The 12380-nt window shown below is 47.3% G+C and overlaps 1 long non-coding RNA gene across 1 annotated transcript in view; it reads right to left on the minus strand.

The window, feature by feature from the left end:
- Positions 1-1998: 1998 nt before the first annotated feature.
- The window catches only part of LOC102481548 (uncharacterized), a 13522-nt gene continuing 3140 nt past the window's right edge, over positions 1999-12380 (minus strand). Inside the window, exon 3 of the long non-coding RNA XR_334869.2 lies at positions 1999-2059. This is a non-coding gene — a long non-coding RNA (uncharacterized LOC102481548). The remainder of the gene's footprint in view (positions 2060-12380) is intronic.

The raw sequence follows: 12380 nt of genomic DNA on the forward strand, positions 1-12380 counted from the left end.
GTGGTTAAGGTGGCTGGATACCACATAGCCAACTGCATGGTTCAAGTCCTGAATCTGGTGGCTTAAAAAACATGCGGGTGTGTGTGCACGTGTGTGCGCACGTGCGTACCCAGAATCCCACAAGGAAGATGGAGGAGAGAAGGGACTGCGGCATTGCCACTCCCCTCCCCTGGGACGTGTGTGGGGGGATAATTTCTCACTTTCCCTCTGTCTGTCTGTCTTTCTCCAGTGGCACATATGCCATACAGCAAATTAAAAAAATATTTTTTAATAATTATTTTCTTTCTTTGTTCATTATTATTTTTTTCACAAGAATTTTCCAGAGAAAGACAGAGAGAGGGAGAAGGAGAGCAAGAAAGCAAGCCACGTAAGGGACCTGAACCTCAGTTGTCCATGTTGGAATTCCAGCACTTTAACCACCATGCCACCTGCATGATCCAAATTGTTTTTTTAATAAATTATTTTTAGGAAGCAGGAGTTGGCATAATGGCTATGTCTCTGGACTCCCATGTAGTCGACCACAGTTTGAGTCCCGGACCCGGTGGCTTAAACTCACGCCAGGCACGTGTATGTGTGTGTGTGTGTGTGTGCCCAAGATCCCAGAGGAGAATGGAGGAGAAGGGATTGTGGTATGGCCATCTCCCCGGGGGTTGATTTCTCGCTTTCTGTCTCTCTGTCTCTATCTGTCTTTCAAGTGTACGTGCCCTGTAACAATGAAAAAAAAAAAAAAACTCTTCAAAGAAAAGATATAAAATTCAAATGTCATTATCCATAAATAAACAGCGATGTTTATTCATTTACATTTTATCCCACTACAATGGCAGCCTTGAGTGGCTGTAACAAAGACAGTTGTAAGGAAAAGCTTTTCTCTACCAGTTTAGATTCTCTGTTTAGGGGTCTACAAATTAACTGGCAACAGACAGATTGACAAGAGAAGGACAGCAAAGAACAGCCAGATAGGGGCTTAGTGCACACTTAGTGAGGGCTTTTATGGAAGAGCAAACAGAAGGTAAGGGTTTCACCTGAAGTTCCCTTCAGCAATTACTCGTTCAGGTGATAATTATTAGTCTCCAGGCTAAAGCAGCCTCCCAGAGGGGATTGACAGCCCTGGGCAGCATTTTATAGGCAGTCTTGCTTAAATCAGCTAAAAAGTCTAGGTGAGGTTTCTTTTCCCTGCAGGTATTATTTGTTCAGATGTTTTTAGCTTAAAATAATTTTTAAATGCCTGAAGAACATCTTGGATCCCTACAATTATGTGGTTCACAGGAGTGCCTTTCCAGCTATTTACAGAGAACAAAGCGTTTGTCGCCCCCTGGCTTACAGCCTGGGCTTCGCCCCGATGGTGGGGCGTCAGTCCGCTCTCACCACCGCATTCCTCTCTGTAGCTCAGTTTACCCAGCTATTAAAGGAGGACAGTGTGGCCAAACGGTCACCGCGCTGGTAAAACGAGATGCTCAGGTCTGCAGGTAGCATGGTGGTTTAGGCAACTGGGTCACACATGGCCAACTCCACAGTTTGAGTCCCGGACCTGGGGGCTTGAAAATCACACCTGGGTGAGGCCAGTAGGTGGCATAGTGGTTATGGTGCTGGACTCCCACATGGCTGACCGCGGCCTGAAAAATCACACCGGGCACGTCTGTGTGCATGCCCAAAATGCCAGGAGGAGGATGGAGAAGAAGGGGTGGCAGTGTAGCCACTTCTCTTGGAGAATGATTTCTCACTTTTCCTCTCACTGTCTCTGTCTCTCTTCGGTGAGCACACACACGACCTATGGCAAAAGCCTTTTAAAAAAAAAAGGAAGAAAGAAAATTATGCGGGCATGCGTGAGTGCATGTCCAAATTCCTGAGAAGAGAATTGAAGAAAAGTGATTGTGACCCAGCCATCCCCCCCCTCTGTGTGTGTGTGTGTGTGTGTGTGTGTGTGTGTGTGTGTGTGTATATGTGATTCTGTTGTGGGCTGGCTTCCGTGAGGATATCCAGGATCCTAAGGGGGGCTTACCTCTTGGCTGGCTTGGCATAAGACATGTTGTGGGATGGCTTCTGGGATGATATCCAGGTTCTTGGTGTTTTAGACAAAGAATTGAACGAAACATGCAAGGAAAAGGTAGTTTATTAAGTAAATGTACATTCCTGAGAGGTAGGAACAGCCCTGAGCAGACAGAGGAGTGGCTCAAAAAACCAGCAGTTGCATTCTGTGGGATTTATAGCTGCTTTCTAATGATTTATTTAATTTCATTTATTAGTATTATTTAATTTACCACAAGGTACATGCACTCAACAGAGAAGGAAAGAGAGAAAGTGAGAAAGCAAGCTGCCAGGTTCAGGACTCAAAACCATGGTCAACCATGTGGGCGTCCAGCACCTTAACCATCGTGCCACCTGCTGGCCCAGGATTTATAGTTTTTGGCCTAGGTTGTGTGGGTCGATCATTGTCTGGAACCATAGATTATTCTCATCTCATTGGCTCTATCAAGTGAGCCTGGGCCCACTCATTTATCATTGGCTATTTGAAGAATTATTTATTTTTTAATCCCACTTGTTATCTTAATTTTTTAATTTGACCAGACAATGAGAAAGGGAAAGTGAGAAAGCAAGCCACCAGGTCTGGGACTTGAACCCTAATACCGACCATGTAGGAATCCAGTGCCTTTATCCACCAGCCCACCTGCCAGCCCCTCATTGGCTATTGGAAATGTGGCTTAGCTCTCTGATTCGTCTCATTGGCTATACCAAATGTGATGTAACCAGCCAACATCCCCCCACTAATCTGCTCCCATTGCCTTGGGCAGGGAATTGTCTGCCCTGATCTGGTCTCTCTATTGAGCCACACGGACAGATGCTCTAACCTCCTTACCCACCTCCATTTGCTAGCTGCTTCTTGTCTCAGTTTCTCACTTTTCCTCTCTCTGTCTCCAGCGAGCGCACGCATCCTATAGCATATTAAAAACAAAATAAAATAAAATGTGATGCTCCGTAAGGCTGACCCACACAGTAGGGCTCCAGGTTTGTGTCTGGAGCCCTCCCCGAGAGTTGCCTGGCACATGTGTACCCGTGGTCTGAGCTGGCTGAAGCTGGGGGTGGACTGAGGTGGTGGGACCTCATGGGCAGGGCTGTAGCTCTGTCTCTGTCAGTCATGGAATATATGAATAAACGTAAAAACTACATAAACAAATGAAAAATAAGACAAAAAAATGATGCCAACAGCACCAGCCTTGTAGAGTTGGGGGATTAACAGGTTAACATCTGTAAACCCATGGAGCCCCGGCCAGAGCTGATAAACTGCCATCGCCTTCATTGAAAGGAAAGCCTGGGTTTTGTCATAGACAAACGAAATAGGCATAAGATCTCTGGATAGGGAGGTAGGGTAAGCAGTTCACAGAATACAAAATACGAGACAAGGGACCGGCAGGTGGCATAATGATTACATCACTGGACTCCCCACATAGTTGACCATGGTTCGAGTCTCAGACCTGGTGGCTTAAAAACTCACGCTGTGGGACCAGCAGTTAGCGTAATGACTATGTCGCTGAACTCTCATGTAGTCGACTGCGGTTTGAGTCCTGGACCCGGTGGCTTAAACTCACGCTAGACGTGTGTGTGTGCATGCCCAAGATTCCGAGAGGAGAATAGAAGAGAAGGGATTGTGGTGTGGCCATCCCCCCAGAGGGTGATTTCTCACTTTCTGTCTCTCTGTCTCTCTCTGTCTGGTGAACGCATGTGCCCTGTAGCAAAAACCTCTCAAAAAAAAAAAAAAAAATAGTTTGAGAACTGGACCCAGCAGCTTGAAACACGCTGGGCATGGCATGTGTGCCGCCCAAAATCCCAAGAAGGAAATGGAGGAGAAGGGATTGGGTGTGGCCATCCTCCCAGGGGATGATTTCTCGCTTTTTGTCTGTCTCTCTGGCAAGCCCATGTGCCCTATAGCAAAAATCTCTCTCAAAGAGAGAAAGAAAGAACGAGACAAGACGGAGTCACTATAGTCAAGCCTTTGATAGAAACCATTCACTGCCCTCACTAGAAATCAATGACTAGCTCTTGCTCACACAGAGAGCTACTTTCAGCTAGAATACTTTCTGTCCTGTCTGAGAGGTCGTCATGGGCTGTTGAGCTCATTCCCTTACCCACATTATACTCCATGGAAGAACTCTGGGGTCTGTTATGCTTGAGGAAAGTTAGAATAAGGCAGGAACAATCTACACTGAAAGTACCGAATGGGAACAAAGAACAAGCTTCACTAGTTCCGTTGCAAGATAAAATATTAACTATCCAGACTTCTGACAGAGGGAGTATAGGCTGTCAATATAATTGATTATCCCTGACATTAACAAAAACCTTGTACTTCTTTAAAGAAACATTATAACCACAACCCCTATTCCTGTTTCCAGGGATACTCGCTCGAGTGCCCCTTCCACTTAGCTGGAAGCTTTGCCTCTGTCCTAGTAAGCTTTGGTGACGATCCTCTCCATGTGTCCACGTTTCTAATTCTTCATGAGCGTCAGGCAAGAACCCACACAGGTGTTGGGTCTGAGGTCCAGCCGCCGAGTCACAAATATAGTAAGTTATGATTTGTGAGCCTAAGGTCTCATTTAAGAAGTCCCCCAGTGCACGTAGGTCCCTTATTTTTCCTGTTATCTTTACAGGCTTATGTTTCTTTAGTCTACTGAGAATCCACCTTTGTATGCGGCACGTGTGGAAGATGCAGTTGTGGCTTCTCCACAGAGTGAGCGGGTCTTCCCATACAGTGCACATCACTCATCCAGCTTTGCCTGCAGCCGCGTAGGTCCTGACTGTGAATCAGGTCCCTGGGTGCACAGAGATATGCTTCTGCACTCTCTCTACTTCTGTGAAAGAAACGCAGTCCAGGGGCCGACAGGTGGTATGGTGGTTAAGGTGCTGGACTCCCACATGGCTGCGCAGTTCGAGTCCTGAACTTGGCAGCTTGCTTTCTCACTTTCCCTTCTTCTCTCGCTCTCTGGTCAAATTAAAAAAAAATAATAACAACAAATAAAATATAAAGAATGAATAACTCTTTAAAATAAGAAAAGCAGTCCAAAGCAGTATGTGGAACATAAGGTCCATTTACATTTTTTTTTGAGAGTTTTTTTTTGCTGTAGGACTCATGTGCTTGCCAGCAAGACAGACAGAAAGTGAGAAATCACCCCATGTGGGGATGGCCACACCACAATCCCTTTTCCTCCATTCTCTCAGTATCTTGGGCATGCACGCAGCATGCACGCACATGCGCCTTGTGTGAGTTGAAGCCACTGGGTCCAGGACTTGAACCGTGGTCGACTACATGGGAATCCAGTGACATAGCCATTATGCCAACTGCTGGTTATTATTATTATTTTAATTTGACCAGAGAGAGACATAAAGAAAGGGAAAGTGAGAAAGCAAGCCGCCAAGTTTGGGACTCAAACTGCTGTCGGCCACTTGGGAATCCAGCGCCTCTATCCACCATGCCACCTGCCGGCCCCAAGGACTCTAGATTTCAAGATGTGACTCTTACCTTTTCTTATTCCCTGTGTTCTTGAGAGTTCCTGATATAAAGAATAAGGGAGGGAACCAGCAGTTAGCGTAATGGCTATGTCTCTAGACTCCCACGTAGTAGACCGTGGTTCGGGTCCTGAACCCGGTGGCTTAAAACTTATGCCAGGCGTGTGTGCGTGCGTGCCCAAGATCCCGAGAGGAGAATGGAGGAGAAGGGATTGCGGTGTGACCATTACCCCTGGGGGGTGATTTCTCACTTTCTGTCTCTATGTCTCTCTCTGTCTGTCTGGCGAGCGCATGCACCCTATAGTGAAAACCTCTCCACAAAAAAAGAATAAGGGATAACCAATCAGTTGCCTGCATGTTAATTTTAATTTTAACATTTAAATTTGCTATAGGGCATGCGTGCTCATCAGAGAGAGAGAGAGAGAGAGAGAGAAAATGAGAAAGCAAGCCACCAGCTCTGAGATTCGAAGCATGGTCAGTCTTGTGGGAGTCAAGCACCTTAACCACCATGCCACTTGCTGGCCCTGCCTGCATGTTTTTTAATTGTCAGAGAGTGTGTGTGCTTGCCACAGAGAGGCAGGGAGGTCATGACGCCTCAATCCCGTCTCTATTTCTCCATCCTGTTGGGATTTGGGGTATGCACGCACATGTGCTCAGTGTTTTTCAAGCCAGGGCAGGATTCAAATGATGGTTGGCCATTTGGGATCCTGCTCCCTTAACAGCTAGGCCATAGGGCTGACCCACCTGCATTACTTTGAATGAACCAATGTAAACTCTTAGTAATTTGCAACCTCCTCTCTTCTGCTCTTTGTTATATAAGCCAGCTTTCTTGGTGACCATTCTGATGAACACGTGCTTGGGAAACTAGAAATGTGCTCACCCAGGCACTTGGTCCTAAGCCTTGGCTTAAATAACCCACTTGCATCTCACTTACTCAGCTACCTTGGCCTTCTTTTCAGTTTGACCCTTCTTTTGGTCTGTTTGTCACCACCTGCCGTGGTCCCAAGCTTTTCATCAGGAAGGCTAGGATGGGAGCTCCCAGGTGACAGGAGCATTGTGTTACTGACAGACGTACCCTGAATGCCTAGAATACGGAATAACGCCTGCCACACAACAGGAAATATACAGTGAGGAACGACTTTGTGAATTATCTTAACATCAGATGAGGGGAACCATGACTGACTTCGATACCTCTTACTGATACATATTTATTATCTTTCGAGGAATTCTGTGCCTAAGTGTAGGGAGGAGTCAGATCTGAACCACACAACAGTGACCTTTAAAGACAAGCAGAGAGGGACCAGCAGATAGTGTAATGGCTATATCACTGGACTCCCATGTAGTCGACTGCGATCCGAGTCCTGGAACCGGTGGCTTAAACTCACGCCGGACGCATGTATGTGCATACCCAAGATCCCCAAAGGAGAAGGGACTGTGGCGTAGCCACGGTGGCTGGGGGGTTATTTCTCACTTTCTGTCTCTCTGGTGAGTGCATGCGCCCTATATCAAAAACCTCTAAAAAAAAAAAAAAAGAAAGAAAGAAAGAAAAAAAAGAAAAACGACAAGCAGAGATACGGTCTTGTGTGATGCTGCAAGGCTAGCCGAAGCTCTAACAAGGACGTGGCCCGCTTCTCTGACTTTACTGTGCGGCGGTCTAAACGAAGGGACTGTCAGCCAGAGAAGGCCAGAGGAGGCTTGTGTAGAACCACAAAGACTGTAAGGTGCAAGATGCTCCACGGCTGCAGTTGGTAAGAGAAAACACCTGGCTCTCCCTTCCGCTTCTCCCTCCCACTTTGCCCTATCAAAGAATAAACTGGGAATGGCTCAGTGCCATGGCTGTCTCCATCAGAGACACCTGGTCCACCTGATCTCTGTTTTTTCTACTGTCACTTCCACTCAGGGTCCCCCGCCTTGCAGGTCACAGCACTAAGAACCACTGTCCTTCCTGGAAAAAGGAGGGTCTTGGGTATGCACGTGTGTCCACCCTTGCCCCCTCTTCCACTGGCCTCTCCCACAGCGGTGGGCCCCTTCAGGTCATCGTTCTAAGGTGCACAGGTACTCAAACGCCTTCAGTGCATCCCATTGCCCTTAGGACCTAACTCTAGGTTCGCATCTCCTAAACAGGCCTCTTGACACTGTCCCCTATTTCTCTGACGCCCCAAATCACAGCTAGTCTTTCAGCAAGCCACGTCTCGTATCTGTCTCTGCACACGTTGTTCCCACTGCCTGGAAAGGTGCCCTTTTTGCCTGACAAACAAAAATCCTTTGAGGCTCAGTTCAAGAGCGACTCTCAGGACCAGTAGATGTCGTAATGGTTATGTCGCTGGTCTTCCACCTAGTTCCACATGGTTTAAATCCCGGACACAGTGGCTAAAAACTCATGCTAGGCGCATGTGTGTGCGTGTCCAAAGTCCCGAGAGGAGAATGGAGGAGAGGGAGTGGTGTGGCCATCACCCCTGGGGGTGACTTCTTACTTTCTGTCTCTCTGGTGAGTGCACAAACCCTATAGCGAAAATCTCTTAAAAAAAGAGAGAGAGAGAGAGAGAGAGAGAGAGAGAGCCTCTTGGAGCTAGCAGGTGGCATAGTGGTCAACTACAGTTAGAATCTTGGAGCCAGCAGTTTGAAACTCGTGCCGGGCAAACATACAGATGTGCCCAAAATCCTGAGAGGAAAATGGAGGAGAACGGATTGTTGTGCGGCCATCCTCCTGGGGGGTAGTTTCTCACTTTCTCTCTCTCTATCTCTCTGTGTCTCCATAGAATGCATATGCCCTATAGTAAAAATCTCTCTTAAAATAAAAAGTAACTCTATCTTTTAACAAGTTTGTTATAGTGCACGTGCACTCACCAGAGAGAGGGAAAAGCACCCCAAAGGGGAGATGGTCATGCCTCAGTCCCTTCTCCTCCATTCTCCTCCTGGGATTTTGGGCATGCATACATACACACCTGGTATGTTATTCTCTCTCTTTTTTTAAAATTTATTTTATTTGTCATTACCATTATTATTTTTTCAGTTTGCTATAGGGCAAATATGAAAAAGTGAGAAAACATGCTGCCAGGTTCGGGACTCAAACCACAGTTGGCCATGTGGGAGTCCAGTACCTTAACCACCATGCCACCTGCTAGCCCCTACTTGGTGTGTTTATCAAGCCATGGGGTCCAGGTTCTTCAGCCACGCAGTTGGCCATGTGGGACCCAGCTGCCTTAACCACCGTGCCACATGCTGGCCCAGTTCAAACAGCTCTTTGGGAGAAGCTTCTCTGATCATCCTTCCCACAACTCGCAGGGAAATCACCCGTTCTTTCTGCACAGGCACAGGCCGCTGTTTGGTACAATGGCAGAGGTGGGCTCTCAGGGCGGGGCCTCAACCTCACTTCTACAGTGCATCTGTCCTGCAGAGCCCTGTATGAGGCTAGGCAGAGCAGGCCCAGTATGTGTTCATGGAAAGAATGAATCTCTCATTACAAAGATGGAGCAACTGGGGCCAAGGCCATAACCTGTGGGGGTTGTTGAACAACTAGCAAGGCAGGCAGGTCTGCTGCAGATGCTCTTTTCCCTCTTGCCTGGAAAGAGGAATCTACTGAGGGAGAATAGTTTGCCCAAGACCTTCAGTGGCATTTTCCTTTTGAAATCATCATCGCAATTTTAAAGTCTTATTTGGTCTGTGACAGAGGGTTTCTTGTTCCCTCTGCATTCATGCACCCTTTTGCAATAAACACAGAGCAGGCCTTTGGTAAGAATATCTTTTTGGAGGCCAGCTGGTGGTGTTAGGGTGCTGGACTCCCATGTGGTTGACTGGTTCAAGTCTTAGACCCAGCAGCTTGCTTTCTCACTTTATCTCTGTCTCTCTCTCTGGTGAGCACACATGTGCTATGGCAAATTAAAAATAACATAAATTTAAAAAGAATTAATTTTATTATTTATTATTTAACTTGACCAGAGAGAGACAGAGAGAGAGGGGGAAAGTGAGAAAACAAATCTTGGTCTAGGATTCGAATGATGGTCAGCCACATGGGTGTCCAGTGCCTTTAACCACCACACCACTGCTGGCCCCTAAGTAAGTAATTCTTGAAAAAAAGAAAAAAAGAAAAAAAAAGAATTTTTTCTTGAGTGAATGAGTGACTCAGTCCTCCAAAGATCCTTTTCTGATGAGGGGGTAGCAAATCCTGAGTTTGATGTGAAACCCAACCTAAAGGAGGACAGAGTTGAGCCCTATCATTTATTACATGGGTCTCACCAGAGAGAGAGAGAGAGAGGAGCGCCCTCCAACGGAGCATGGCCATACAATTCCCTCTCCATTTCTCCATCCTGTTGGGATTTGGGGCACACATGCACACGCACACAGGGCTGGGATTCCAGCCACCATCAGCCTTGTGGGATCTAGCTCCCTTTACTAGGCTATGGGGCTGGCCCTGTCCATTAGTCATTGTGTGACTTTTGTCAAGTTGGCTGGAGGCTTAGTTTTCTCTGTAAAAAGGGGACAATGCAGGTCATAATCTGTTTGCAATCCTGAAAAAAATTAAAAAAACTTACATCATTTAGTGACAAAAACTAAACCGACTCTTCTAGGCAGCAAAGTCAGCCTTGAACTGATGTGAAGCTATATACTTATCCTTCTCTTTGTGAACACTCGGGCTTCCTTACAGAACTACTACTGTGTGTCATGGGCCCAGCAGATGGCACAATGGTGACATTGCTGGATTCCCCCGTAGTCAACCGCAGTTCGAGTACTAGATCCAGTGGCTTAAAACTCACACCAGGCGTGTGTGTGCGTGTCCAAAATCTCGAGAGGAGAATGGAGAAGGGATTGCAGTGTGGCCATCCCCCAGGGGGATGATTTCTCACTTTCTATCTCTCTGTCTCTGTGTCTCTGATGAGCACATGCACCCTACAGCAAAAATCTCTTTAAAAAAAAAGAAAATATTAATGTGTTTCATTAAAGAGTGTTATGAGGATATACATAATATACAGTATGTACACTACATACCTTTCAAAGGCTCAAAAAATGCTAAATTTCAAAATATGCCTGGCCTTGGGGGTGTGGTGGTTAAGGGTGCTGGACTCCCACATGGCCGACTGTGGTTCAGGTCCTGGACCTGGCGGCTTGCTTTCTCACTTTCTCTCTCTCATCCTATCCCTCTCTGGTCAAATAAAAATAAATAAGTAAATAAATAAAGTTAAATAAAATAATTCTTTAAAAAACAAAACAAAACAAAACACCACCACCTGGCCTCGAAGAGTTCCAGTATGGGACTGAGGACCTATCAGTGCTGACTATCACAAATAGTAAAAGGATTAAGTGAGAGAATGTTTTTGTGGTCTTTTTCTTTTTGTAAGTTTTTTTTGTCATAGGGCATGTGTGCTGGAGCTGTGTGCAAGACACAAAGAGAGGGAGACAAGAGAGAGGGGAAGAGAAGTCACCCCCATGGGGGCTGGCCATGCTACAATCCCTTCTCCTCCATTTTTGTCTGGGGTTCTGGGCTTGCACAGACATGCGCCTGGCATGATTTGCAGGCTGCCAGGTCCACGTCCCAGACTTAAGTCGTGGTTGGCCAGGTGGGAATCCAACGCCTTAACTCTTTTCTTTTTAAAATAATGTTGTGGCTTCCACTTACATTTTGAAGGCGAAAATGTTTTTTAAACAAAGGTGGGAGTGGGATCAGCAGGTGGCAGAGTGGTTACATCACTGGACTCCTACATGCTTGGCCACGGTTTGAGAGCCCTGGACCTGGTGGCTTGAAATCCATGCTGGGCACGTGTAAATAAATGAATATTAAAAAAAAGAAAACACAGTGGGAGCAGAATCTAAGGAAAATACGTCAAGGTGAGATGGAGGAAGGGGATGGTGACACGTGAGTGGGGGACTCTGAGTGCACCAATGAGATGGGAGAAGTAGCCAAAAGGACAGAGTCCTCTGGGACAGCCTGGGGAGTTAATGCCTAACCTTGGAAAGTAACAAGACCACCCCCTCAACCCCATCCCCACGGTGCCCCTCAGGACACATCCATTTCCTGGAGAGAGGGAAAGTGAAAAATCACTCTCCAGGGGGGATGGCCACTAGCAATCCCTTCTCCTCCATTCTTGGGAGCCCACGCATAAGCCTCTGGCATGTTTTTCAAGCTGCTGGGTCCAGGAATCAAACTGAGGAGTCTGCTATGTGGGATTCAGTGCCTTTACCACCAGGCCAGTGGCCCAAGATTCTGCTCTTAGAAAGATCTGGAGGGGGCAGAGACAGGCAGAGAAGCAGCCAGAGCCCCCGCATGCACAGGCCTGGAGAGCAGCGAGGGCTGGGCCCCACTGTCCAGCCAGGCTGGGGGGGGGGGCAGCTGGGCCCCGATCTGTCGTGAGACTGATGGACTTGGCGGGCCGCAAGTCGGAGATCCTCAGAACCAAGCAGAGGTCACTGCAGCTGGATTCTGAGAGGACCCTGAGGGAGAGATGCCCCAACCAAAAAGTATTAAGGACTTTAGGACTTAGCGTCGCGGAAAGCAGCCCAGGGTCGACAGCCAGGAAAATGGGGTTTTATCTTCCCAACTTCGAGCCGCTGAGCGCAAAGCAACTCCATCTAGCCCAGTGAGCCTGCGTCTTCACCCGCGGGATGACAGCGACACTGGCCTGCTGTGTGGGACTGAAATGGACCGCGACCTTTGGAACTGGAGCGCACAGCAAGGTTATTCAAATCTAGAAGCGACCGAATCGCAAACGTAAAGGGACAACGCGGCCATTTTCCTTCATCGTCATTAAGTTTGGCTGCTGCCGAACGCCGTAGATAAGGCCACACACCGAAAGCCCTTACTAGATTTGGCCTCGATTACTCTCCGTACAGCTCCTCACTGGTGTCTCGGAAACAGACGTCTACCTCGGAACGAACGCCGGGTACGGAAG

This window comes from Tupaia chinensis, unplaced genomic scaffold, assembly GCF_000334495.1.
Source record: "Tupaia chinensis unplaced genomic scaffold, TupChi_1.0 Scaffold000294_5, whole genome shotgun sequence".
Taxonomy (NCBI): Eukaryota; Metazoa; Chordata; class Mammalia; order Scandentia; family Tupaiidae; genus Tupaia; species Tupaia belangeri.